The sequence below is a fragment of the Canis lupus genome, chromosome 25 (genome assembly GCF_011100685.1).
Source record: "Canis lupus familiaris isolate Mischka breed German Shepherd chromosome 25, alternate assembly UU_Cfam_GSD_1.0, whole genome shotgun sequence".
NCBI lineage: Eukaryota > Metazoa > Chordata > Mammalia > Carnivora > Canidae > Canis > Canis lupus.
The window spans coordinates 17,628,665-17,655,975 of NC_049246.1; the positions used below are offsets into that span (position 1 = coordinate 17,628,665).

Below are 27,311 nucleotides of genomic sequence, written 5' to 3' on the forward strand. Positions count from 1 at the left end.
GCGGCCGGGAGGGGGCGGGGCCCGGTGGGGGCGGAGCCAGAGAGGAGGGCATCCGGGCGGGGGCGGGGCCCGCGGGGGCGGGGTCAGGGAGAAGGGGGCGGGGCCGTCCCGAGCGGGACTAGGGTGAAGGTGAGGATACCCGGTGCGATGGCCTTTGTTTGGAGTGTGAAGGAAAGAACCCAACAGTTTGTAAGTCCTGATGAAATCTGCCAGAAGGATTACTCAGAAATGATACTGGATTAGAAAATATCTCCTGTAGCCGCCACATTGATGTGAGCTGAGAAGCCGAGTCGTGCAGTCATTGACTGTCCTTCGTCACCCTGTAAAGTGGCTTAAGTGAGATCCTGTCTCGGAGGCACCGGCTTCTCTCCTTCCTCGTGTGCAGGTGTTTCCACAGCATCCTGTATACACCTTCTGCAGGTTCTCAAGGTAATCTTGTCTGGTGTGAGCCTTAAAGGGCAGAACTGAAAGTTTGTGTCCCAAGCACCTAGAACCAGGTTCATACTAAAAATAAAGGCGCAGTATGAATGAGAAATTCATAATTGTTTAATATCATTAAAGTTTGTTTTAAATTTTGAAGATTAATGGGGGTTATGCATGGGAAGTCTAGATACTAGTAAATAATGAGTTTCAAACATTAACTGTATGTTAGGAGACTACATTTTTAGCAATACATTTTATGTATGTCAATATAGTATTTTAATTATTATTCACAAGGTTATCTTGAGGGAAAAATGATGTACAGTAAGGAGAGACCTTTTTTTTTTTAATGAATCTCAGGACTACTGTGGTTAAGTCAACTAAACTAGTCTCTAGTACCTAGTTTTTTGTCAAACACTAGTACAGATGTTGCTGTGAGGATTTTTTAGGAGATGAGTAACAGTTAAGATTTTGAGCACAGCAGATTACCCTATATAGTGTGGATGGGCCTCATCCAATCCATTGAAAGACTTATGAGAAGAGACTGATGTCCCTGGAGGAGGAGGGAATTCTCCCTCCAGACTGCCTTCAGTCCCCAGCTGCCATATCAACTCTTCCCTAGGTCTCCAGCCTGCTGTCCTGCCCTGCATATTTTGGATTTGGCCATACCACAATTGCATGAGCCAATTCCTTAAAATAAATCTTAATATATGCCTCCTTTTGGTTCTCTTTCTGTGGAGAACTCTGACCAATAGAACTACTCAAGGATGTTTGTACAGGAAGAGTTTTGGGACATTGAGATGGTTGCAAAGGCAGGTGTGTTGCTGTCCTAAAGATAATGTCTCTCTGATGCAAAGGCTGAGCACTTTGGCCTGCAGTCCATTATAAAAGATTGAAGTTCCTAAATTCAGGGTTCCTCAGCTGTGACACAAACCCATTGCATGTGCAGCATCCACCTGGGCTACCATCATGGGACTTGGGAGGCAAGGAGAACTGAAGCTCAGGCTGCTTACTGTACTGTGAAGAATAAAGTCCTTTGGCTCTGATCCAGTACTTTCTGCAAGCATTTATGAAACTGTGTTAGATTGTTAGCGTGGAAAGAGGGTAAATCCTTACACAATTTTTGATAGTATCTAGCTACAATGCCTAGCTTAAGGCATGTGTTTATTATATATTTGTTGAATTAATTAGGGAACACTGTACAGCTCTTCTCTCAAGTTGTTGCACTTCAATATATAAGACAATTTTTGTTATCTTTTTAGGTCTCCAAGCTATAAATTTCTAGTTCTCTCAGAAAAGAAAATTGTTGAAAATGAGTTCAAGTTCCTTTATGCTTGGTTGCTCTTTAAGCATGATACATTTCCTTACCTAGAGAGTGATCAATCATCTCCTTCATTTTAAATATTGTGATGCAGCTACCACTTATTGAACATACTCATATTGCCAGACAAAATGTTGGGGTCACATAGCTTGTATTTCTCAAATAAAAGCACCACAGAAAGGATGCCTGGGTGGCTCAGTGGGTTAAGCATCTGCCTTTGGCTCAAGTCATGATCCTGAGGGATTGAAGCCCACATTGGCTCCCAGCAGGAATCTGCTTCACCCTCTCCCACTGCCCTTCTCCACACTTGTGCTCTCTCTCTCAAATAAATAAAAAAAAAATCTTAAAAAAATAAAAAGCTCCACAGAGAACAGAAATTTTGTCTTTTTTGTTGTAGACTATACCCTAGTGCCTAGGGAAGTGCCTGAAAATAGTGGGCTCTCAATAATTATTTATTGAATAAATTGTCAGGGCTTGTAACATATAAAGGCAGGAGTGAATGAGAAGCAAGCAACAAGCATGAATCTTACATTTAGCATAAGTTATGGGGGAAAAGCTAATGCCACTAGTTAATACAAGAACACTATGGGAGAAGCAGATTTGAGAGAGAGAATAAATTTAATTTTGAACATGAACCTGTTGAATTTCAGATGTCTGTGAAATGTGCAATAGAGATGTTTGAGTAGGCAACTGTATATAATGATATAAAGCTCAGAGAAGAGATTCCATCTGGAGATATACATTTGGAATTCAGAGGCTTCCAAAATTGATGAAGTTGAAGCCTGGGAGTGAGTGAGATTCTTACTGGGGAGGAGAGTAGGTGGGATGAGAAAAGAGAGCCTAGAACTTAGCCTCAGAAACTTATCATTTAAAGATTTTGATCAAAAATAGCCAAACTAAAAAAAAAAAAAAAAAAAAAAGCCAAACTATGAAAAGAGCACAAATGTCATTGACTGATGAATGGATCAAGAAGATGTCGTATATCTACATAATGGAATATTATTCAGCCATCAAAAGAATGAAGTCTTGCCATTTGCAACAACGTTGATGGAGCTAGAGTGTATTATGCGAAGCAAAATGAGTTAGAGAAAGACAAATGATTTCACTCATGTGAAATTTAAGACACAAAGCAAATGAGTATATGGGAAGGGGAAAAGAGAAAAACATACTCTTAACAATAGAGAACAAACTAAGGGTTGGTGAAGGGAGGTGGGTGGGGGATGGGCTAAGTGGGTGATGGGTATTAAGGAGGGCACTTGTTATGATGAGCATCGAATGTTATGTGTAAGTAATGAATCACTAAATTCTACTCCTGTAACCAATATTGCATGCTGTTAACTTACTAGAATTTATTTATTTATTTATTTTTATAAATTTATTTTTATTGGTGTTCAATTTGCCAACATATAGAATAACACCCAGTGTTCATCCCATCAAGTGCCCCCCTCAGTGCCCGTCACCCAGTCACCCCCACCCCCGCTCACCTCCCTTCCACCACCTCTAGTTCATTTCCCAGAGTTATGAGTCGCTCATGTTCTGTCTCCCTTTCTGATATTTCCCACTCATTTTTTCTCCTTTCCCCTTTATTCCCTTTCACTATTTTTTATATTCCCCAAATGAATGAGACCACATAATGTTTGTCCTTCTCCGATTGACTTATTTCACTCAGCATAATACCCTCCAGTGTCATCCACGTTGAAGCAAATGGTAGGTATCTGTCGTTTCTAATGGCTGAGTAATATTCCATTGTATACATAAACCACATCTTCTTTATCCATTCATCTTTCGATGGACACCGAGGCTCCTTCCACAGTTTGGCTATTATGGACATTGCTGCTATAAACATCGGGGTGCAGGTGTCCTGGCGTTTCATTGCATCTGTATCTTTGGGGTAAATCCCCAGCAGTGCAATTGCTGGGTAGTAGGGCACATCTATTTTTAACTCTTTGAGGAACCTCCACACAGTTTTCCAGAGTGGCTGTACCAGTTCACATTCCCACCAACAGTGCAGGAGGGTTCCCCTTTCTCCACATCCTCTCCAACACTTGTGGTTTCCTGACTTGTTAATTTTCCCCATTCTCACTGGTGGGAGGTGGTATCTCATTGTGGTTTTGATTTGTATTTCCCTGATAGCAAGTGATGCGGAGCATTTTCTCATGTGCTTGTTGGCCATGTCTGTGTCTTCCTCTGTGAGATTTCTGTTCATGTCTTTTGCCCATTTCATGATTGGATTGTTTGTTTCTTTGGTGTTGAGTTTAATAAGTTCTTTATAGATCTTGGAAACTAGCCCTTTATCTGATAGGTCATTTGCAAATATCTTCTCCCATTCTGTAGGTTGTCTTTTAGTTTTGTTGACTGTATCTTTTGCTGTGCAAAAGCTTCTTATCTTGATGAAGTCCCAATAGTTCTTTTTTGCTTTTGTTTCTCTTGCCTTCATGGATGTATCTTACAAGAAGTTACTGTGGCCAAGTTCAAAAAGAAATAAAAGGCATTCAAATTGGCAAAGAAGAAGAAGAAGTCAAACTCTCCTTCTTCACAGATGACATGATACTCTACATAGAAAACCCAAAAGACTCCACCCCAAGATTGCTAGAACTCATAAAGCAATTTGGCAGTGTGGCAGGATACAAAATCAATGCCCAGAAGTCAGTGGCATTTCTATACACTAACAATGAGACTGAAGAAAGAGAAATTAAGGGGTCAATCCCATTTACAATTGCACCCGAAAGCATAAGATACCTAGGAATAAACCTAACCAAAGAGGTAAAGGAACTATACCCTAAAAACTACAGAACACTTCCGAAAGAAATTGAGGAAGACACAAAGAGATGGAAAAATATTCCATGCTCATGGATTGGAAGAATTAATATTGTGAAAATGTCAATGTTACCCAGGGCAATTTACACGTTTAATGCAATCCCTATCAAAATACCATGGACTTTCTTCAGAGAGTTGGAACAAATTATTTTAAGATTTGTGTGGAATCAGAAAAGACCCCCAATAGCCAGGGGAATATTAAAAAAGAAAACTATAGCTGGGGGCATCACAATGCCAGATTTCAGGTTGTACTACAAAGCTGTGGTCATCAAGACAGTGTGGTACTGGCACAAAAACAGACACATAGATCAATGGAACAGAATAGAGAATCCAGAAGTGGACCCTCAACTTTATGGTCAACTAATATTCGACAAAGGAGGAAAGACTATCCACTGGAAAAAATACAGTCTCTTCAATAAATGGTGTTGGGAAAATTAGACTTCCACATGCAGAAGAATGAAACTAGACCATTCTCTTACACCATACACAAAGATAAACTCAAAATGGATGAAAGATCTAAATGTAAGACAAGATTCCATCAAAATCCTAGAGGAGAACACAGGCAACACCCTTTTTGAACTAACTAGAATTTAAATAAAAATTAGGAAAAAATTAAATGCTTTGTAGAAGAGGATCCCCTAATGATTCTCATTAATAGCCTGATATATTGAAGCAAAACAAGGAAAATGAAAATAGAGGAAGCTAAAGGAAGAAACTGTCAAACAGATGGACAATGATGGTGCATGTGGATAAGAGATCAAGTAAGTTGTACTTGGCAATATGGAAGTCACCATTGGCTTAGCTAGAGTCCTTTCACTGAATGGTGATACAGAAGACTCTACCACATTTATTGGCAATTGGTGATGAAACAGAGACTGGATATTGGGTCTCAGGAAGCCTGGCTATTAATGGAAAGAGATAAAGCAGTAGTAGATGGCATGGGGTTTGGGAGTCCAAGTAGAGTTTTTGTTGGTCTGTTTTTTTAAGATGGAAGATACTAGAGCATGCCTGAATGCTGATAGAAATAATCCAGTAGAAAGTGGTTGAGGATGCAGGAGAGATAGCTGATTTTGAGGGGACTGCGGGAGATTCCAAGGTTTGCAAAAGGTGGAGAAGGTATAGAATTGGCAGAGAAGAGAACACACTAACTAGAGAAATATAGTAACATTTCTTAGTAAGTGTGTGGGTTCAGTTGATACTGATGATCATGAATAGGTAGCGATGCTCGTCTCCCCTATTGTCTGGTACTTTCCTGGTCCCATTTTCTTGACTGGATTGTACTTACTTCACTAAGTAGAGACATAAAGAAGGCAATAGTGGATTTCATCCAAGGTTGGAATTTGTTAGGTAGTTGCAAAGAGAGAGCAGAAGGGAAAAAAGAGTTTCAATGGTAGAAATGAAATTTAATATAAATAAAAGGGGAACTGAATTAAAGGGATCTAATGAATAGGAAGAAAGTAGAGGAATCAGGTTAGAAGTGCTGATGAGATCAGAGGAACAACTGGAATAGGGTTATTTCAAAAGATTAGAGAGTAGTCCTTCTGAATGAATGATGATGGAAGCAGTACAGCTTTCAGATGGTCACAAGGTCCAGGATTTGATGATAGGTGTGATCCGGAGGAATTCATTTGGAACTAGAAGTCCAGAGTTGAAGTCACTGGAATAAGGTATACTGAGACAGGTGGCAAAAAAATTGAAGGAGAGCAAGGAGAAAGTTGGGAGATGTTTGAAAAAAGGTATACCAGATGGCTCAAGATTCACAGCCACAGAAGGGTTGCAAGTGGGTGGGGAGTAACCAGTGGTCTGGAAGCAGTGTGGGGAAGTCAAAAGAAGCTACTAACCCTACTTCCTGCCTCTGAGTTCCGTGAGCAGTGAGTGAGTAACCAGAGAGGTCTTCATGGGAAGCATTGTCCTTGGAGGACAGCCGGTTTTCCCCATGAAAGCAGAGAGGTGGGAGAGCACTGGGGAAAGACTTGAAGATGTGGGGAAACCATCAATCACAGAACGAAAATTCCAGTGGACTAGGGAAGGCTTGGACCAGAGTATGACCACTGACAGGGACGACTTGTTCTCTGGGTAGTGACCAAGGACAACAGGAATGTGAAAGGGGATGGATTTAGACTGGACACTCTCTGGGAGGGCTTGGGCACATAGTCCTAGCATAATTCATAGTCCTAGCATAATAGCATAAGTCCTAGCATAGCATAGTCCTAGCATGTGACATCTGAAAGAGAGATGCAGTGTTTCCTTTTTGCATGGTCAGCTGTTGATGGTGGTTGCAGGTCATCAGCAGTGGCTGGCAGCCAGGAGCAAGTGGGCACCAGCCTCGTGGACATTTATTCAGTGGAAGGTAGTGGAGAATAAGTATATTCAGTCTGGTTTTTGACAATGGCTTGATGCTCTTACAGTCGCTGGGTCGGTGCTCCTAAAGGTCTGTCAATAGAGATTGTCTGTCATCCATCAATGATTCTATCTTGCCTGCTACATTTGTCTCCAGTCATTCCTCCCCTCTCCATCTCCCTACTACCTACAGCGTCTGGGCAACCATCTTCTCTCATCTGTCTGGCTACCATAACTTCCTAATTTTTCTCACTGCTTTTTCTTTACTCTTCTATATTGCTCTCGTTCAATTTATTGCCGCACTGTAGTCAAAGTTATGATCCTTATGTGAATATCTGATCACAGTATTCCCTGCTTAGAACCTTTTTGTGCCCTCTTTCCCCACTCTACTTTGACCTCCAGACAAAGTCTAAGCTCAGAACATGGTTTATGAGGCCCTTCACAGTCTTAGTACTCAGGATTCTTTGTTGCAGCCAAGAAAAACTAATTCATGCTAACTTTAGCAGAAAAGGAATTCTTAAGAGAGATATCAGGTAACTTACAGTTTTGTCAGAGAGGCTAAGGAATGAGGCTTGGAAAACAAAAGAAACTCAGGGAGGTAAGGCACAGACAAAATCAAATCAGAGGAATAACCTGCCTAAATCATGGAGAGCAACCCTCAAAGTTTGCTCAGAACTGAGGGAATCTTCAGGATGTTGGATTTTCAATCATAAAACCAGGAAAATCCTGGGCAAACCAGGATAAATTGGTCACCTTACTGAGTCTGCTGCTGTAGGGATGTGTCATCTTGATACCTTAGTATTTGCTCTCCGCTTGATTCCTGCCATCTTGGACCCTTGATGACACATAGCTGTATTCTGCTGTTTTCTGACACGGTCTGCCTTATCACTGGACACTGGGTTCTAAGCACCGTGAATTATTTCTAACCATCCTGCCCTTCTTTTTCCTCCATCCAGAGTCAAAAAGTCCCAGCTGGGAACATGAGCTGACTGGCATTGGCTCAGAACACCAGGTATCAGGAACTCAAAGACAGGGTATCTGCTCCCTTTGAGCTTCTTCCTCCTGATTTTGGAGGAAGTGCAAAATGGAAAGGGTATTCAGCTGTGAGACGCCCAAAATGACTGACATCCATGATCCTTCCCTCTTTTTTGCCCTCTTCACTTGCATATTATGCCCCAGGCTATACTTAACATCTTTCAAGGCACTGGAAACAATCCTGATCTCTCTCACCTCCAGGCCTTCACACAAGCTGTTTTTTTTTTTTTTTCCTGTTTTTGTTTGTTAAGATTTTCTTTATTCATTTGAGAAAGGGAGAGAGAGAGAGAATGAGCAGGAGGGAGGGGTGGAGAAAGAGAGAGAGCAGACTCCCTGCTGTGCAGAGAGCCCAACCCTAGGATCAGTACCTGAGCTGAAGGCAGACGCTTCACAGACTGAACCACCTAGGTGCTCATTTTGGTTTGGGTTTTTTTCTAAAATGGTCTTTCTACGGTCCTCTCAACCTAGCCACCTCTTTCTCCAGGATGCCTTCCCTAGTCCTTGATGTATTAGTTTGCTACGGCTGCCAGAACAAAATACCATAGCCAGGGTGGTTCAAACAACAGAAGCTTATTTTCTCACAGCTGTGGATGTTGGAAGTCCATGATCAGAGTGTCCGCAGGGTTGGTTTCTGCTGCACATCACTCCTTTGTTTACAGATACTGCTCCCTTGCTGCTTCACACAGTTGTCCCTCTGTGTGTGGTACCCCTGGCATCTCACTGTGTGTCCTAATCCCTTCCTGTAGGAACACTAGTCCGATTAGATTGAGACTCATCCTAAAGGCCTCATTTTAACCGAATTACCTTTTTTTTTTTAATGTGGATCCCTTCATGAATTAGTGTGTCATGTTAATCTTCTTCATATCATTTCAGTGTTAGTATATGTGCTGCTGAAGCAAACACTTACCTAACACTACCTCTTTAACCAAATACAGTTACATTCTGAGATACTAGCGGTTAGGGTTTCAACATACGAATTTGGGGGGACAAAATTCAGTCCACAACACCTAGTTTATGTTGGGTCGTATATATGCCTAGAGCATGTTGATTGTTTGCTATCAGTGCACATAGCACAGTTTTATAGTTACTACTTATATATGTAAAAGTTCACCCAAATCAGCCACATATTGCTGTTCACCACTGGGTTCCTACCCTAGTACAATAAAACTTAGTTTATCTGATAAGTAATTTAGGCACTGTGAAAACTCTTCATCTATTCTTCCCAGAAAAATACCATGAAATGCGGTTATTGCTTGTTAAATATTTAAAATTATCATGATTCTTTTCTACCCTAAAAGTTAAAAGCAGGGATGCCTGGATGGCTCAGCGGTTGAGCATCTGCCATCTGCCCAGGGAGTGATCCTGCAGTCCCAGGATGGAGTCCTGTACTGGGCTCCCTGCATGGGGCCTGCTTCTCTCTCTGCCTATGTCTCTGCCTCTCTCTCTATGTCTCTCGTGAATAAATAAATAAAATCTTAAAAAAAAAAAAAAGTTAAAAGCAAATTTGCCTGAAAATGCAGGGGGAAATTTTTTCAAATAACAGACCCATTCTTTAATGGGGCTAATGACCTGACCAGTATAATCCCTTTTATCCTTATTAGGAAGATAGTCACTGCTCAGTACTTTGAAAATATGATCACTGATGTTCCAGATTCTCTTTTCCTTTTACTGTTTGTATGATACAGCAGTAACCTATACTCCTACCTGGATGTTTTATTAGGAGCTTGCTTTGTGTTGAAAAGTGCAAGAAAGAAGTAGTAGGCCTAATTTTACAGTTTCTACATCAAATGTACTGTACTCTCTCCCTTTAGAGGCACTTAAATGAGATTCATATTCCTTAATATGAAAAACACTGCTTTTCCAACTGGCACCAACCGAGTCTGAAGAAATCCTTATGGCTTTGGGAAGGATCTTTAGATCCTAAATTGTAGGTAGACCCTGTACTCACAGTTTAAATAAATATCACACTTTGTGCTGAGACTTTTAAGATTTCTTACTTGTGAGTTACAAATTAACTTTAGCCTGCTTGATAATTTTAACCTGTTCTAAAATAAATGGACATTGGACTGTACATTGCCATAATAAGAGTCCCATTCCATTCACAACACAAAAACTAGAGGCATTAACAAGTTGAAATTAATGTGTAATATATAAGGAGGCAGGAGGTGCTTCAAGTTGTACCCACACTATCACATGCCCCAAGGGTAGCATCTGAAATGGACAAAACACAGTTTAACCTAGGAGATTCTAAATTATGACTAGGGAGTGCTCACTAAAGTCCAACCATTAATTTTATAGTATATTGTTTTCCAAAGGGGAATCAGCCAAATAGTCAATGACTGAACGTTATCACAACTTACAACTTTACAAGGTTGAAAAGGCAAACTCTTGGCCTTCTAATGGTAAAGTAATCCAGTTCCAAGGCACACATAAAAATAAAATTAACGAGGGGTGCCTGAGTGGCTCAGTGCGTTAAGCGTCAGCTCAGGTCAAGATCCTGGGGTCCTGAGATCATGGAGCCCAGTGTCCGGCTGCCTGCTCAGTAGGAAATCTGCTTCTCCCTCTTCCTCTGCCCCACCCCTCACTCAGCACGCTCTCTCTCAAATAAATAAATATTTTCTTAAAAATAGAACAAAATTAATGACAATGGCTACCTATCACTCAAGTATGCTAGTCATACAGCCCGTACAAAGCACTTGGTTGCTTTTGCCTCTTTCCCTTTTGAATTCCTCTCTCTCACCCTGGATCATTCCTTCTATCTTAAATCTAGCTCTAAAATCTTATTACTACCAAAAATTCTTAATGTATGCAGCAAAGAAGAGCCTAATAACTAAATTGATTGGTGTAAATCTTTAGGATTATCCACATTTTATCACAACTCTTCAATATTCTTTTGGATTTTTCATCCAAAATTGATAGTTTTCAGTAAAAAAAAAAAAAAGTGTCCCTTAACTAGAGATTTCACGGGATATCTAACAGTTGTGTTGAGTTTACCACTTTCTAGGTATAAACACAACTTCAGTTTCTATTCCTATTAATTTTGCCGGTATTTACTCCATCTACAGTCAAAACCCTCCATTTCTTGGACTTCACCTCCCCTTCTAACCTTATTTTCTTTTGTAAAGAAGAAATAATGGTTTTGGAAGCGAAGATGAAGTACTAAGAGAAGGTTTACTGTCAAACAACGGACCTGATGCAGATCAAAAAAATTGGGCTCCAGGAATGAGATTCTGTGAACTGGGTCTCAGGAAAGCAGAGTCTCTGAGGTCTGGAGATATCCAAGCTAAGTGGCTAAGCGTTGTAGAAGTGTATTTCTGTGTTTTGTCAGAAGGCAGTCTTTCCAGTGGGTGTGATGTTCTTCTTTCAGGGTCGCAGTGCCTCAGTTGTCTTTCCTGATTCAGGATTATGGAATCCCAGCTGTTGTTACAAAGGAAGTCAAGTCTGCATTGCCTCCTATCCCTCAGATGGTATCATCATCATTGTAAGTTTCTGGAGATGGGGGCCGTGCCTTGTATTTCTTGGCATCCTCTATGGATGTGTAGAATAAACTTTATATTGGTCTTAGCTTTTTCAACTATAAAAAGAAAATTGGAAGGTTTTTAAAAATGCTCAAATTAAAAATTTTACTTATAAGGGATTGCAGGCAACTTCAATAAAATTTCTGGACCTGAACATTTTTTTTTAAGATTTTATTTTTGTTTATTCATGAGAGACACACAGAGGCAGAGATATAGGCAGAGGGAGAAGCAGACTCCCTGCAGGGAGCCCAATGCGGGACTCAATCCCAGGACCCCCAGGATCACTACCTGAGCCAAAGGCAAATGCTCAACCACTGAGCCACCCAGGTGCCCCAGATCTCTGGATTAATCCAGTCCATAAAGCTTACTTATACTGAATCCAAAATACATGTAATAATTCAAGTTCACTTACATTAATTATAATAGTACTAGCCATAACATTAGTGATTAATAGTTATCATATATTGTGTTAATAATAATATAATTATATATAAGAATTGTATAACCACAGAATAGTATATAAGTATAATATTAATGATTATAATGATATAATTTTGTGACATAAAATTAACCAATTTAATTTAATGATTAAAGCATATTTATGCTTAGTCCAAATTATATTTAATAATTCCACATTTTTGCTCAGTCTAAATTAGATTTAATAATGCAACGTTTTTCCCCAAGTTTATCTCCATCTTTCCAGAAAGTATACAAATCAGGAGACCTTCTTTTAGCAAAGTTGTGCCCTATTCTTTTTATCACAAGGTTAAGAAAACAGAAGGTAAAGATGACAGTAAAGAAACACTATGACTTCCTTCCATAAGCAAAAATACTATTCTTCTTTAAGAAGCTTTATTTATTTATTCATGAGAGACACACACAGAGAGAGAGAGAGAGAGAGAGAGGTGAGGGAGAAGCAGGCTCTATGCAGGGAGCCTGACATGGGACTGGATCCCGGGTCTCCAGGATCACACCCCGAACTGAAGGCGGCACTAAACCACTGAGCCACCCGGGCTGCCCACAAAAATACTATTCTTTTTTTTTTTTTTTTTTTTTTTTTTAATTTATGATAGTCAGAGAGAGAGAGAGAGGCAGAGACACAGGCAGAGGGAGAAGCAGGCCCCATGCACCGGGAGCCCGACGTGGGATTCGATCCCGGGTCTCCAGGATCGCGCCCTGGGCCAAAGGCAGGCGCCAAACCGCTGCGCCACCCAGGGATCCCCAAAAATACTATTCTTAAGCTTAATTTGAAACGGCAATATCAATAAAAGGTAAAGATAATTCAATATTTTTCAGCCTAAGGCTTGGTTGCTGCAAAGTTTAATGGACCACTGCACTTCTCAAATACATGTAGGGATCTGTGGCATTATGCCAGGGATATGCAAGAAAAGGAATTTTGCTGAAGCATCAATTTTACTAGACTATATTTTGGGGGAAAGTGTATATAATTTAAATTGGTAAAGAAATTTATATATTTTTTTATTGAGGTATAATTGACATAACATTATATAGTTGGCCCTTAAACAACATGGGTTTGAACTGTACAGGTCCACTTATAAGTGGATTTTTTTCAATAAATACAATACTGTAAATGTATTTTCTTTCTTATTTATTTATTTTTTTTATCAGGGGGAGAGGCAGAAGGAGAGGGAGAGAGATAATCTTAAGTAGACTCCACACTCAAAGTCTGACATAGGGCTCAGTCTCACAACCTGGAGTCATGACCTGAGGCAAGATCAAGAATTGGACACTTAACCAACTGAGCCACAAGACACCCCTCTTTGCTCTTTTTTATGGTTTCTTAACAGCATTTTTTTTTCTGTAGCTTACTTATTATAAGAAGTAGTATATAATACATATAATATCCAAAACATTTGCTAATTGTTTACATTTTTGGTAAGGCTTCCAGTCAACAGTTGGCTATTACTAGTTAAGTTTTTGTGGAGTTGAAATTATATGTGGATTTTTGACTGGGCAGTGGGTTAGCACTTCTAACCCTGCATTGTTCAAGGTAGGTGGTATTAGTTTCAGGTGTAAAACATAATGATTTGAAATCTGTATTATTGCAAAATTGTCACCTCAATAAATTTAGTTAACATTCATTACCAGACATGGTTACAAAATTTTTTTCTTGTGAAGAAAATTTTTAAGAGTTATTCTCTCAGCAACTTTTAAATATGTAGGGGCACCTGGGTAGTTCAATAGTTGATCTATCTTTGGCTCAGGTTGTGATCCCAGGATCCTGGGATCAAGTTCTACATCAGGCTCCCGCTGGTAGCCTGTTTCCCCCTCTGCCTATGTCTCTGCCTTTCTCTGAGTGTCTGTCATGAATAAATAAATAAAATCTTTAAAAAAAAACTTTTAAAATTGCAATACAGTATTAACTATAGTTGCCATGCTCTACATTACATCCCATGACTTCTTTATTTTATAACTGAAGTTTGTAACTTTTGGCCTCCTTTGCCCCCCTTTGCCCCGCTTCACCTACCTCCCACTCCCTACCACTCACTGACATCCAGTAATGTGTTCTCTGTATCTATATGCCTTTTTTTTTTTTTTTAGATTCCACATGAATGAAATCATATGGTATCTGGCTTTCCCTATCTGTCTTATTTCACTTAGTATAATATCCTCAAGTTCCATCCATGTTGTGGCAAATAGCAAGATTTCCTTCTTTTTTATGGCTGAATAATATTCTATTGAATATACATATGACATTTTCTTTATCTATTCATCAATTGATGAACACTTACATTATTTCTATAAATACATTATTTCAATAAATACAAATCTTGGCTATTGTAAATAATGCTGAAGTGAACAGGGGATGTGTGCATCTTTTAAAGTTAGTGTTTTCATTTTCTTGGAATACCCAGAAGTGAAATTGCTGGATCACATGGTAATTCTATTTTTAATTTTTTGAGGATCCTCCATACTGTTTTTCAAAGAAGTTGCACCAATTTACATTTCCATAAAGAGTACACAAGAGTTTCCCTTTCTCCACATCCTTCTTAATATTTGTTAATTCCTGTCTTTCTGAAAACAGCCATTCCAAGAGATCTGAGGTGATACCTCACTGTGGGTTTAATTTACATTTCCCTGTTGATTAGCAATGCTGAGCATCTTTTCATGTTCCTACTACCCATCTATATGTTTGAAAAAAGACCATTCAGATCCTCAGCCCATTTTTTTTTTAAATCAGATTGTTTCTTTTTCTTTCTTTTGTTTTTTTAAGACTTTACTTATTTATTTTATTTGAGAGAGAGCACAAGTGGTGGTGATGGGGAGGGGTAGAAGCAGAAGGTAGAAGCATGCTCCCTGCTAAGCAGGGAGCCCAAGGTGGGGCTCAATCCCAGGACCCTGGGATGATGACCCTCTGAACCAAAAGGAGACACAACCAATTAAGACACCAAGGCGCCCCAAAATCAGATTGTTTCTTTGCTGTTGAGTTGTATGAGTTCTTTATGTATTTCGGCTGTAAACCACAAATCAGATACATCATTTACAAATATTTTCTCCCATTCAGAAGGTAGTCTTTTCGTTTTATTGATGTTTTCTTTTGTTGTGAAGAAACATTTTAGTTTGATGTAGTTTCTTTATGTCTTTCTTGCCTTTACTTTTGGTGTCAAATCCAAAAAGACATCACTCAGACCTATGTCAGGAGCTTTCCGGCTCTGTTTAGAATTTTAGAATTGCTTATTATCATTCTGTGAAAAATGTCATCGGAATTTTGATAAGAATTGCGCTGAATATATAGATTACTTTGGGTGGTATGGACATTTTAGCAATGGCAATTCTTCCAAACCATGAATATGAAATATCTATTTATCTGTATCTCCCTAAATTTCTCTCATCAATGTCTTAAACTTTGCAGTGTACAGGTTTTTCACCTTCTTGGTTAAATTTATTCCTAGGTATTTTATTCTTTCTGATGCAATTATAAATTGTGCTCTTAATGTCTTTCTGACAGTTTGCTATTGCTGTACAGAAGCCCAACTGGTTTTTGTGTATCGATTTTGTATCTTGCAACTTTACTGAATTCATTTCTTAATTTTAACATTTTTTAGGTAGAGTTGTTAGGGTTTTCTATATATAGTATCATGTCATCTACAAATAATGACAGGTTTACTTCTTCCTTTCCAATTTGGATGCCTTTTTTTTTTTCCTTTTTCTTGCCTAATTGCCCTGACTTGAATTTCCAATACGATGTTGAATAACATGGCAGGAGTGGGCAACCTTGTCTTATTCCTGATGTTAAGAGGAAAAAATTTTAAGCTTTTCACCATCAAGTATGATGTTATCTGTGGGCTTGTCACATATGGCCTTTATTATGTTAAAGTACTCTCCTACTATACCTACTTTGTTGAGAGTTTTTATCACAGATTGGTGATAAATTTTGTCAAGTGCTTTTTCTGCATCTGGTGAGATGGTCACATGATTTTTATTCTTCATTTTGTTATGTGGTGTGAAATGTTGATTGATTTGGCTGATTGAATCATCCTTGTATCTCTGGAATAAATTCCAATTGATCATGTTGTGTGATCCTTTTAATGTATTGTTGAATTTAGTTTGCTAGTATTGTTGAGGATTTGGGGATTTATGTTCATCAGGAATATTGGCCTGTAATGTTGCTTGTGGCATCCTTGTCTGGTTTTGATACCAGGGTAATGCTGCCTTTGTGAAATAAGTTTGGGAGCACTCCCTGCTCTCCAATTTTTTTTTGGAAGAGTTCGAAAAGAATTGGTTTTAATTCTTCTTTGATAGATGTTTTTGTTTTGTGGTTACCATAAGGGTTACATCTAGCAATTTAAATATATATATTTTAAGTTGATAATAATTTAATTTTGAATGTATTCTAACGCTTTGCATTTTATCCTCTCCCTCTGCATTTTTAAAAAGATTTTATTTTAAGTAACCTCTGCACCTAATGCAGGGTCTGAACTCACAACCCTAGGATCAAGAGTCACCTGCTCTTCTGAAAGAGTCAGCCAGGTGCTCCTCTGCATTTTGTTTTTGGTGTCATATTTTATATGTTTTTAACTTGCATGTCCCTTGACTAATTATTGTAGTTACAGTTATTTGTTCCTACTTTTGTCTTTTAAACTGCATACCAGCTTTATAGATGAATAATTTACTACCTTTATTAATATTTGTCTTTACCAGTGAGAGTTATACTTTCATATGTTTTCTTAGTATTTATTAGTGCCTTTTCAGAGTAAAGAAGTTCCTTTAACATTTCTATAAGGCCAATGTTGTGTTGATCAGCTCCTTTGGCTTTTCTTATCTGGAAAAGTCTTTATCTCTTCTTCAGTTCTGAACGATAACTTCATCATATAGTTAGTTATTCATGATCAGAAGTTTTTTCCTTTCAGCATGTTGAACTTCTGGTCTGCAAATTTCTGCTGAAAATATGCTGACATTTTTCTAGGGGCTTACTTGTATGTAACAAGTTTTTCTCTCGTTGCTTTCAAGATTCTCTCTCCTTGTCTTTAACTTTTGACATTTTAATTATATTATGTTTTGGTGTGTGTCTCTTTGGGTTCCTCTGATTAGAACTCTCTGGGTTTTCTGGATCTGAATATCTGTTTCTTTCCCCAGGTAAAGAAGTTTTCAGCCATTACTTCTTCAAAGAAATTTTCTGTCCCTTTCTGTCTCTTCTACTACTGGAACTCCTATAATGTGAATGTAGTCTGCTTGATGTCTCATAAATCCCTTACACTATCTTTCCTTTTATTTTATCCTTTTTTTCTTTTTGCTGCTCTGATTGGGTGAGACTTTGAGTTCACTGATCTTTTCTTCTGCTTAGCCTACTCTACTGTTGAACACTTCTAGTACATTTCTTCGGTTCAGCTATTGTATTCTTCAGTTCTGTGACTTCTGTTTGGAGCTCACCTTCTCTTTTCTATCTCTTCATCATGAAGTTCTCACTGTGTTCATCCATTCTCCCAAGTGCAATGAACATCTTTATGACTATTATTTTGAACTCTTTATTGAATAAATTACTTATCTCTTTTATTAATTCTTTTTCTCTGACATTTTATCTTGTTCTTCCTTTGGAATGTATTCCTGTGTTTCTTCATTTTGCTTGAGTTTCTGCATTGGTTTCTATGAATTAGTTGAAGCAGCCACCTCTTTCAGTCTTGAAAGTTTGGCTTTGTGTAGGAATTGAACTTCTTGTTAGGCCCTGCCCTATCTGATCTTGGTTATCTCTCAAACCTTCGTGATTGTTCAAGAAGGCTATTATATTTTTAACAGCCCAGTACTTAAGGGTGTACAAAGACTAGTCAGTGTCCCCAGGGTGGTAGGCGACCCCAGTCGGTCTGTAGATTCAGGCTGATTGGAAACCAGTGCTCAGGCAGCAATTCTTAAAGAACTTAAATATATACAGTCCTGTGGGACTACATGCATAAGCCTGGCTGGCTTTCAGAGCCAGATGATTTGGAGGTGTCTCCTGGGTGGCAGTTGCAAAAATCGGGACTCTGGGTGAATTTACAAGCTCCTTTCTGGGGGATACCAGTAAGCTGTAGTGAGACAGAGAGAGAGAGAGAAAGCGAGAGAGAGAGCGCGCGCAACAACGGTGTCCCCTGGCCTGTGTACCCCACCAGCGCCTCTGCAGCCTCCAGATGTACTCCGGACCTGAACTGAAGCCTGCCACTGAAGTCAAGTCCCCATGGCTAGCAAGCAATTTCTTTTTCACTGAAAGCCTGGGGATCTACTTTCCATCTGCTGTCGAGGCAGCTCCCCGGGGCAAGACTACCCAGACTGTGTCTCCTCTCGTTACAGACGCATGGGACCCAGGAAAGGAAAGCCTCCTGGTCACCAGAGCCAGGCAATCAAGGGGGTATCCCTGGGACAGCAGCCACAGAAACCAGGGCGCCAGATGTAAAAAAACTGGGCTACTGGCCACATATAAGAGATTCCCTCTGACAGATGCTAGGGCACGGCAAAGAGAGAATGTAAAGAAAGTGCCCACTCTCTAGGGTCTCAGGAACGGTTACAGACAGCCTCTAAATGTGTATTTACTTAGAAGCCTGCCCCTCAGCTAGTAGGCCACTTCCAGACAGAGGATGAGCTCCTGGGGCTGTTGTTTCTTGCTGTGCCCTGGGGATGGTAGCTGTTTAAAATCTCTTAAAATCTCATCAGTTAAAGTCCTGTGGAACCTGAAAGTGTAAACCCACCAGAACCTGGTGATATCAGAGGTGTCCCCTGGCAGCAATCATAAAAATCAAGGCACCGGACAAAGGTACAGAGTCTTCTGGAAAGCCAGTGAGCTGAAAAGAGGCAGAGGAAGAGGCAAAGATGGTGTCCACTGGCCTCTCCTTCCTGAGAGCCTGTCCATAGGTCCCTGTAAGTGTGCCAGACCCTGTAAGTGTGCTAGAGGCTTGCCTCACAGGCCAAAGCTCCTGGACAAGCCAATGGGCCTCTTTCTCAGAAAGTCTGGTGTGTTTCTATTATCTGTGAAGTGCCCTGAACTGTTTCTCTAATTGTTACAGTTATGTGGAGACTCATGAACACAAGCCCCCCTTGGCCTCCAGAAGCAGGTGATTGAGGGGTGTCCCCTGGGTGGCAGCCCTAAAAGTTTGTAAAGACAGAAACATTCATAGAAGCTCCACCCTGGAAAGCCTGGTGGTCTGGAGTGTGGCAGAGGGAGAGTGTGAGGATGGCACCTATGGAGAAAAAAGAGGAAAATGGAATAGAAAAAGAAGAAAGAGGAAAAAGAAAGAAAGGAAAGGTGGCTGCCCACATTCGTAGTGCAGAGGGAGCGTGTGCAAGATGGTGCTGCCACCTCCAGCCCTGGAGAGTATCCCAGCAAGCCCTGCCCTCACACCAATGCTGCACAATTAAGAAATAAGTCTCTTTCACATAGAGTCTGGGTGCTTCTCAGAGGGCTGCTTTTGAGCTGGGCTTGGGGTGGGAAGAGTCTGTGGGTGGGGACCTCGAACTGCTGCTCCTCTGCTCCAGAGGGTCTTATGGGGAAAAAGCCTCGTTTGTCTTCAAGGCCAGATGTCTTGGGGATTCATCTTTGAGGTGCTGATTTTATTTTATTTTATTTACTTACTCTTCCAAATTTTTATTCAAACTCAAGTTAGTTAACACCTAGTGTAGTATTAGTTTCAGGAGCAAAATTTAGTGATTCACTTACATACAACACCCAGTGCTCATCACAACAAATACCTTTCTTAATGCCCATCACCCAGTTAGCCCATCCTCCAACTCACCTCACCTCCAGCAACCCTCAGTTGTCCTCTATAGTTAAGAGTCTATTATGGTTTTTGCCTCACTCTCTGTTTTTATCGTGTTTTTCCTTCCCTTCCCATATGCTCATCTGTTTTGTTTCTTAAATTCCACACATGAGTGAAATCATATGGTATTTGTCTTTCTCTGACTGACTTATTTCACTTGGCATAATACACTCATCATAGTTAATGGCAAGATTTCATTCTTTTTGATGGCCAATATTCCATTGTGTATATATATATACACACACCCTCACACCCACACATACACACCACATCTTCTTCGTTCATTCCTTAGTCAATGGACATTTGGGCTCTTTCCATAATTAGGCTATTGTGGATAGTGCTGCTATGAACATTGAGGTGCATGTGCCCCTTCAAATGAGCATTTTTGTATCCTTTGAATAAATATCTAGTAGTGTAATTGCTGGGTAATAAGGTAGTTCTATTTTTTAACTTTTTGAAGAACTTCCATGCTGTTCTCTAGAGTGGCTGCACTTTACACTGCAGTGTGCATTCCCACCAACAGTGTAAGAGGGTTCCCCTTTGTCCACATCCTGGGGTGCTGCTGGTTTTAAAAGTCAGGGTGCCCAATGGGAGGTACAAACCCATCACTCCTTAGGGAAAAGCTCCAGGTTTTGTGTTGCCTCTCAATTATGGGTCCCTGCACAGGGGAGGGGTTTATGGCAAGGTAGTATCTCAGCCTTTCTTACTCACTTCAATGTGATTTCTTTTTTGTTTACCTGACATGAAGAGGTCATGCCACCAGTTTTTAGGGTTTTCTCAAAGGAAATTTTCCATATGTAGCTGAAGATTCAGTATGTCCACAGGAGGAGGTGAGTTCAGGATATTTCTACATTACCATCTTGAACCAGAATCTCAAATATCAGATATTATTTTATGTTAACACAAATATGGATATATTGTAGAATAGGAATATAAATTCTTACACATTCTTAAGAAAACACTCAAACTTCAATGAAACATTAAGTTTGGAGGAAGTGTCTTCTGGGACCCAAGGAAGGAAGTATCTTCATTCTCTGCCATTGCTGTTCCTTGGTGGAAAAAACTGAGAAATGTTGCCATAGGAGCTGACTTTCCTGAGTGAGGGATTCTGGCTTCTACTTCCAGCATTGCTACTGAGTCATTGTGTAACACTTGGCAAGTCCCTTTCTTCTCTAGGACTGAGTCTTGTCGCTTGTAAAAGGAGGAGCTGGCCTTGGCCTCTTCTAGGACTGTTTCTGGACTCTGATCTTATCTGACTTCTCTTCATGTGTCACAATGATTACTGTGTGTCGGCACAGTATTACCAGCTAATTGGACTGATGTTTACCTTGAAAGGGATTTTAATGATTGTTAAAAGGAGGCTGTGAAGTATAAATGTATGTCTTTCAGTACGAAAGTAAACTTCCCCTTTATACAAATCTCTCACTTTTAAGAACCCATAGAGTACCCTAGATTGAAGGTAGTAAATCTGTATTCAGTGTGATAGGTGATTACTGATTCAACAAGGGAGTTGGGCAGAGGGAGAAAAAGTGGAAAAATACTGTCATAAATATTGAAGCAACTTTTATGGGTGGAAACTAGTAAAAGGTGGCCTAAAGTCCACTCTGCTGCCTATGTAGTCTCCTTTGTGCTTGGAGCAGGGTTTCTTTAGAAACCAGCACACTCCTGTCCTTTCATAAGCCCCAGACACTGCACTGTTGTTAGAGCCGTGGCTTTCGTGCCACACCAAAGCTAATTTCTAAAAGGGCTGTTTGTGTAGGATACGTGCAAAGTAAATTTCCATCACCTTGGCTTTCCTTTTTCTGCTTTCAGAAGAGCTTGTTTATAAGAAGCCTTATTCCCTAGTATACAACATGTCAATTTTTTCCACTTGGTTGAGTCAGTAATTAAATCAGTTTCATCATAACAGATGTGAGTTTAGCTTTTTTCAAAGATGTTTGATCACATGAAACAGTGGAAACTAAGTGCATTACACTGTCAGCATCAAATATTTTTATAAGAGAGGGAGGAGAGAGAGAGAAAGTGAGGGGGCAGAGATTGTGAGCTGGGGAGGCGGCAGAGGGTGAGGGAGCCTGATGTGGGACTTGATATCATGACCTGAGCTGAAATCAAAAGTCGGACACTTAACCAACTGAGCCATGAGGTGCCCCCAACATCAAATATTTTTAGTGATCTGCATCAACTCTATACAGGTATCTACCTATAACATATTCATTCATTCATTCATTCATTCATTCATTCGAGTTTCATTAGTGGATAAGCCAGAAATAAGGCTTTTCTGGCAGATGGAAGAGTATGTGTAAGCTGCACTGTCTAATAGAGTAGCAATTAGCCACAGGTGACTATTTAAGATGAAATTTAAACTAATTAAAATGAAATCAAAATAAAAATTCAGTTCCTTAGTCTCACTAGCCACACTTCAAGTGCTCAATAGCCATCCATGGCTGGTGACTGCTCTTTTAGAGAGTACACATATAGACCATTTCCATCATTACAGGAAGTCCAATTAGCACTGAGAGGAGAGAGAGAATATTCAAATCACCTGACTGAACCATTTAAAAACAATTTTGAATAAACTATATATGCTTGTGAGCCCAAAGCATGGTCCAAAGAATGTTAGTTTTTTTTAAAGATATGTGAGGTTAATTCTTCTAAATATCTATATTATAATACAGAATATTGAGAAATAAATTAGTGTTTTATTGACACACCGTCCTCAAAATTCTCCTTTTTTTTTTTTTTTTTAAAGTTGTTATTTATTTATTCATGAAAGACAGAGAGAGGCAGAGACACAGGCAGAGGGAGAAACAGGCTCTTTGCGGGGAGCCTGATGTGGGACTCAATCCCAGTACCCCAGGATCACTACCTGAGCCAAAGACAGATGCTCAACCACTGAGTCACCCAGGTGTTCCTCTTTAAAAGCCTCCTTATGAAGAACTATATGTCACTTCACTGACACATTGTTAGCCTTCCCATTCATTTGGTCTGTGGTTCAGTGTGTTTAATGCTACGAGGAACCTGACAGTAGCTTGAGAGGTTGAGAAGTTTTTGTCTTTCAAGGTGGCTTGTTTGTAAAATTGCTGAGCTGTGCCTAAAGGCAAGGAGAATCTTAATTTTTCATTGCAAATGTGCCTCTATCCAGTAATGACTTTGACCCTGAAGCCCCAAAAAGAAAATCAAGGGTCACCCAGGGTGAATGAAGACCATACATGTCCTTTCTGTTTAAGGCTGTATGTTTGTTTACTTAACCTCTCATCTTCTGTCTTGGCATGCTTTTCAAACCGAGGATCTACATCACCTGTTCTCTTGTTCTTTCTCCTACCCCTCCAGAATCCTGAAGCTAGACAAAGGTAAAGTCCATGAGTGACAACTACCCACTTCTTCTCTCACTGAATGCAGAAATGATTTGGAAAGAAGCACAGTAGTCTTAATGGCGATGAAATCCTTAGTTTCTGACAAGGAGCTGCCATCTCTTTGGACATAGTTAAGTTCAAGCACATGAATTCCCCTGGACAATATTATACTCATCACAGCCTCTGTCACATATGGTCGTATAGGTTGTGCACTGCACAGGGGAGAGACACGTCTGAGGAAGTGTTACATTACAGATACCATAGATTTGGTACTTATAACAGTGATAAAAACAAATTTTCAGAAGATGGCAGTAAAGTATCTTGCTCTAAGAAATATCAATACATTATGACAATTTTCTGCAGATGGAAATATAAGTGTCTCGAGGAAGAAGTGCTGTTTAAAAACGCATAGAGGCATGAATTTGATGATCACTTGCACAAATTTGATGATCACTTAGTCCTGCATAAAATCAAATCTCTGTTATTAGTGAAAGTGAAACCGTGCAGTTTAATAGGTAAAGAAAAGGAAAAAGAATTACCAATGATATATATTGAAATTCTAGCTTCCAAAATGCTCAACTTTTGTTAAAATAGTGATATCATTATACTATATGAGATATATAGTATAGATAATATAGTGTAAGTCAAGCTGCCCTAGGCCTCATGGGAGTGTGGGTACAAATGTAATTGGTGTAAACAGAGAGGAATATCTTTCTGTTTCCTCAAACGTCTCCCCAGTGTATACAAACTGTCTTCTATCTTTGGTTCCCCCAAAAGAAAATATATCAAAACTATGATGTTAAGGATGAAAAGGTGGCACAGAAAAAAAATTCCTGATTCAGTTTGTGACATGTTTAAATCATTTTGTTGTCTTTCAGACCTGCAGTCTTTCTGGTACCTGAGTGAATGATCATGAAAACCCTATTTCTTACCTTAACCCAGTCTTATCATGGTAATATTTCATTATGTTTCATTCACCTTGGAACTTATCCTCCTTTCTTTTTTTTCTGCCTCTCTCTACTTTCTTCTTCTTAAGCAAGAAAAATATAGGCAAGGAATGGATGATGAGAAAACATTTTGTAAAGGGAAAGGGCTATATCAATGTGTGGGTTACTTGTGATAAGGGCATGAAATTAAGGTGTGTCGACAGGGGCCAGGAAGAGATGCAGGCAACAATCTGTGTGCACATTCGTTTTATGAAGTAGTTTGCTATGATATTGCAATGCTTTTGAATGTTCCTGGAAGGTATTCCCGACTTTTTTTGGTAAAGATTTTATTCATTTCCTCATGAGAGATACAGAGAGAGGCAGAGAAGCAGGCTCCCTGCAGGGAGCCCAATGTGGGACTCCATCCCAGGACCCCGGGATCACGACCTGAGCCAAAGGCAGACACTCAACTACTGAGCCACCCAGGTGCCCCTATTCCTGAGTTTTCACATTTCAAACCCGAAATTCAAATTTCAAGTCTTTTGAGAAACTGTGTTTAAGCTTAAAATTCATGGTATTTTAACTGGAAAGAAAAGTTCTGATCCAAGAATTACAGGCCAAGTGGATTTCACCACCTTCATGAGCCTCTGGAAGTCTCAGAGCGCTCCCGTGTGACAGAGTGAGGCTAGAATCTGCTGCCCATGTTTTGCAAGGAGGTTCTGGGGAGGGGGCAGCCGGGGGAATGTGTGGAGGAGCTGTCCAGCCAGTGGGAGCCAAACAACTACCCAGCACTTGCGTGTGGGCCTGACACATTTTTAAATAATCACACTGAGAGGGAACCATCACTGTGCCCATTTTACTGCTGAAGAAACTGAGTTTTGAGCAATTAATGAACTTGTCCAATCCTACAACTGGTAATAGAAGGATTTGCCATTGAAACCCTGGCAGTCTGGCTCCAGGGAGGGCCCCCATTTTCAACCACCGTAAGACTGCCTCTCTGATACTGACACATATACTATTACCCATGTTGTGTGGAAATAAACTTCCAAGCCCAGAAGGGAGCTGCTTCAAGAGGGAGTTATGTCAGCAAACTGAAACTTGGATGACTTGTGTCCCTGTAAGTGCTTGGCTTGAGCAGAAACGCAGTCTCTTCATTCAGCCAATCCCCAAATGCCACACCAGCTCTGGGCCTTCTCACCCCAAAAGGGTGGACTTCGCTACCCAGGCCAATCTGGTACTTTCTATTTGCATTTTCTTCCTTCTTTATCCTTTAAAAGCTTCTTGTCTTCCGCCCCACTTTGCAGTTCTCTGAAAGGAGACTGTTCACTCAATGAAATGTCAAATAAAGTTTGTATCACCTAAATTGTCTCCCGTAAACATTGTTTAACAGAGGTAAGATGTTAAATGGGGGACGACAGCCAGTACTTTAAGATGGCCAATGTTAGATGTCAAAACAAATTGCTGGACCAAAGTGCATTTTTTCCAAATTGGGTTGGTGAGCATGTTTTAGAAATTGCAAACTCTTTACCAGCATCGGGGTCAAGGGTGGACAGTTGGGATAGAAAGGAGATGTGTGCAGAGATCTGGGGGGAGCTGTTGCCATACTCTCTCCACCCTCAAGGAGGCTGGGCAGTGCTCAGGCCTTCACCTCACACCTGGACACCGAGGCATAGACAGACTCCTCAGAGAACTGAGGTTAGGGAGATAGGGGACTGGCATTTGCTGCTCGGGGAATCTAGAGAACAGAATAACTGGAGGGTAGGACATGGGTTGATGGAGATTGGTGTTACACTGAGAGAAAACTCAGACTTTGTTTTTCACGGACACAGAGGCAGCCCCCATGGGAGAGGGTAAGTAGTCGGAGCCCTCTGGCTTCTAGTCAAAGCCCTTTGACTCCAAATCAAGAGGACTATCTAGAAGCCACTAAGAGGGCCAAGGTGACCTCCCCACTCTCCGACCCTGGAGGGAAAAGTGAGGGTGGCTAGTGAGTGGCAGCAGAGGCCAATGGGAAAGAACGAACCGGGACCGGCTGGTTCACCTTCTGTAACTGGTCCCAGCTGGCGAAGGGGATATTTAGCTACCTAATTAAGACCACTGTCGTTGCAACTGAACTTGCCCTTTAGCTTGAATTCCCTGAAGATGGCCAGAAAAGTCAGGGCCTGATTGAGCTTTCTTTAATTAAGGACCAAGGAAAACACTCCTTCCGGTGAGCAAGCTTGCAGGGGGAGAGGAACAGAAAAAGTCAGGCTTTGATTCAGTCCCAGGAGCTATTCTTGCTCAATGGACCTCATACGTGCTGCACAGAGTTCTTTATATTACCTGAAGCAGTTAATGTCTATGTTAATTTTCTTAAATAAAAGTGTTTATTACAAAAAAGAAACATTTTCAAAACTTCATGTTTCTTTTTTTTAAAAAATATTTTATTTACTTATGAGAGAGAGAGAGAGGCAGAGACACAGGCAGAGGGAGAAGCAGGCTCCATGCAGGGAGCTTGGTGGGGGACTCCATGCCTGGGCCCCTGGACCCCACCCCGAGCCAAAAGGCAGATGCTCCACGGCTGAGCCACCCAGGCATCCTGCTTCACATTTCTTTTACAATAACATAGCCTTGTACAAATCTTATCCAACGTAAACAGTTTTTCTCAATCGTCATTCTAATGACATGGTATACTAAAATGGTAAAATATTTTGCTAATATGACCTATTTTTTGTGCCTACCACTTCTATAGTGGCTGCATCACTTCTAAAAGACTGTTCTCCAAAACCAGCTTCATTCTCCATGTTGGAGCAGGGTCTTGAAAGATGAATTTTCATTATTATTTTTTACAGATTTTATTTTTAAGTAATCTCTACATCCAACATGGACCTCAGGCCTACAACCCTGAAATTAAGAGCCATGTACTCGAGACACTGAGTACTCGGACCTCCCTGCAGTGAGCCTGCTTCTCCCTCTGCCTATGTCTCTGCCTTTCTCTGTGTGTCTCTCATGAATAAATATAAATATTTTTTAAAAAGTCGTGTGCTCTACTGACTAAGCCAGTCAGATGCCCTTATTTTTCATCATTTTGAACTGTATTTCTTCTCAACATCTGTTGAAATACAACTTTCTTTGCGCTTTCTCTGTATCCCACCTTTTCATTCCATATTCTGCTTTGAGGTTTATTGGTTTGTTTTTGCATCCTATGGTGGGAAGAGGATAAAACCAATCTAATGCTTTCCATTGAAAGTGGAGTCATGTCCTATAAGGTGTAGCATCACATCAAACTAAAAAAAAAGAAAAGAAAATGGGGAGAATGCTGTGTTTTGGAAATAAGCTGAAGAACACTTTCAGTAGTGTAA

General features: G+C 40.2%; 2 long non-coding RNA genes across 4 annotated transcripts; one reads left to right on the forward strand and one right to left on the reverse strand.

The window, feature by feature from the left end:
* The first annotated feature begins 96 nt into the window (after positions 1-96).
* Positions 97-26,099, forward strand: LOC119865923. 3 transcript variants are annotated; one of them, XR_005378501.1, is made up of 4 exons: positions 97-429; positions 11,301-11,414; positions 23,025-23,177; positions 23,926-26,099. It is a non-coding gene; the product is annotated as an uncharacterized LOC119865923 (long non-coding RNA). The 3 variants fall into 3 exon arrangements; XR_005378500.1 differs by having other exon boundaries at positions 23,025-23,044; XR_005378499.1 differs by lacking the exon at positions 23,926-26,099 and having other exon boundaries at positions 23,025-23,914.
* On the reverse strand, positions 11,086-20,950 carry LOC111092289. Its single transcript, XR_005378502.1, has 2 exons — positions 20,639-20,950; positions 11,086-11,507 (listed from the first exon to the last, which is right to left on the reverse strand). It is a non-coding gene; the product is annotated as an uncharacterized LOC111092289 (long non-coding RNA).
* Positions 26,100-27,311: the final 1,212 nt, after the last annotated feature.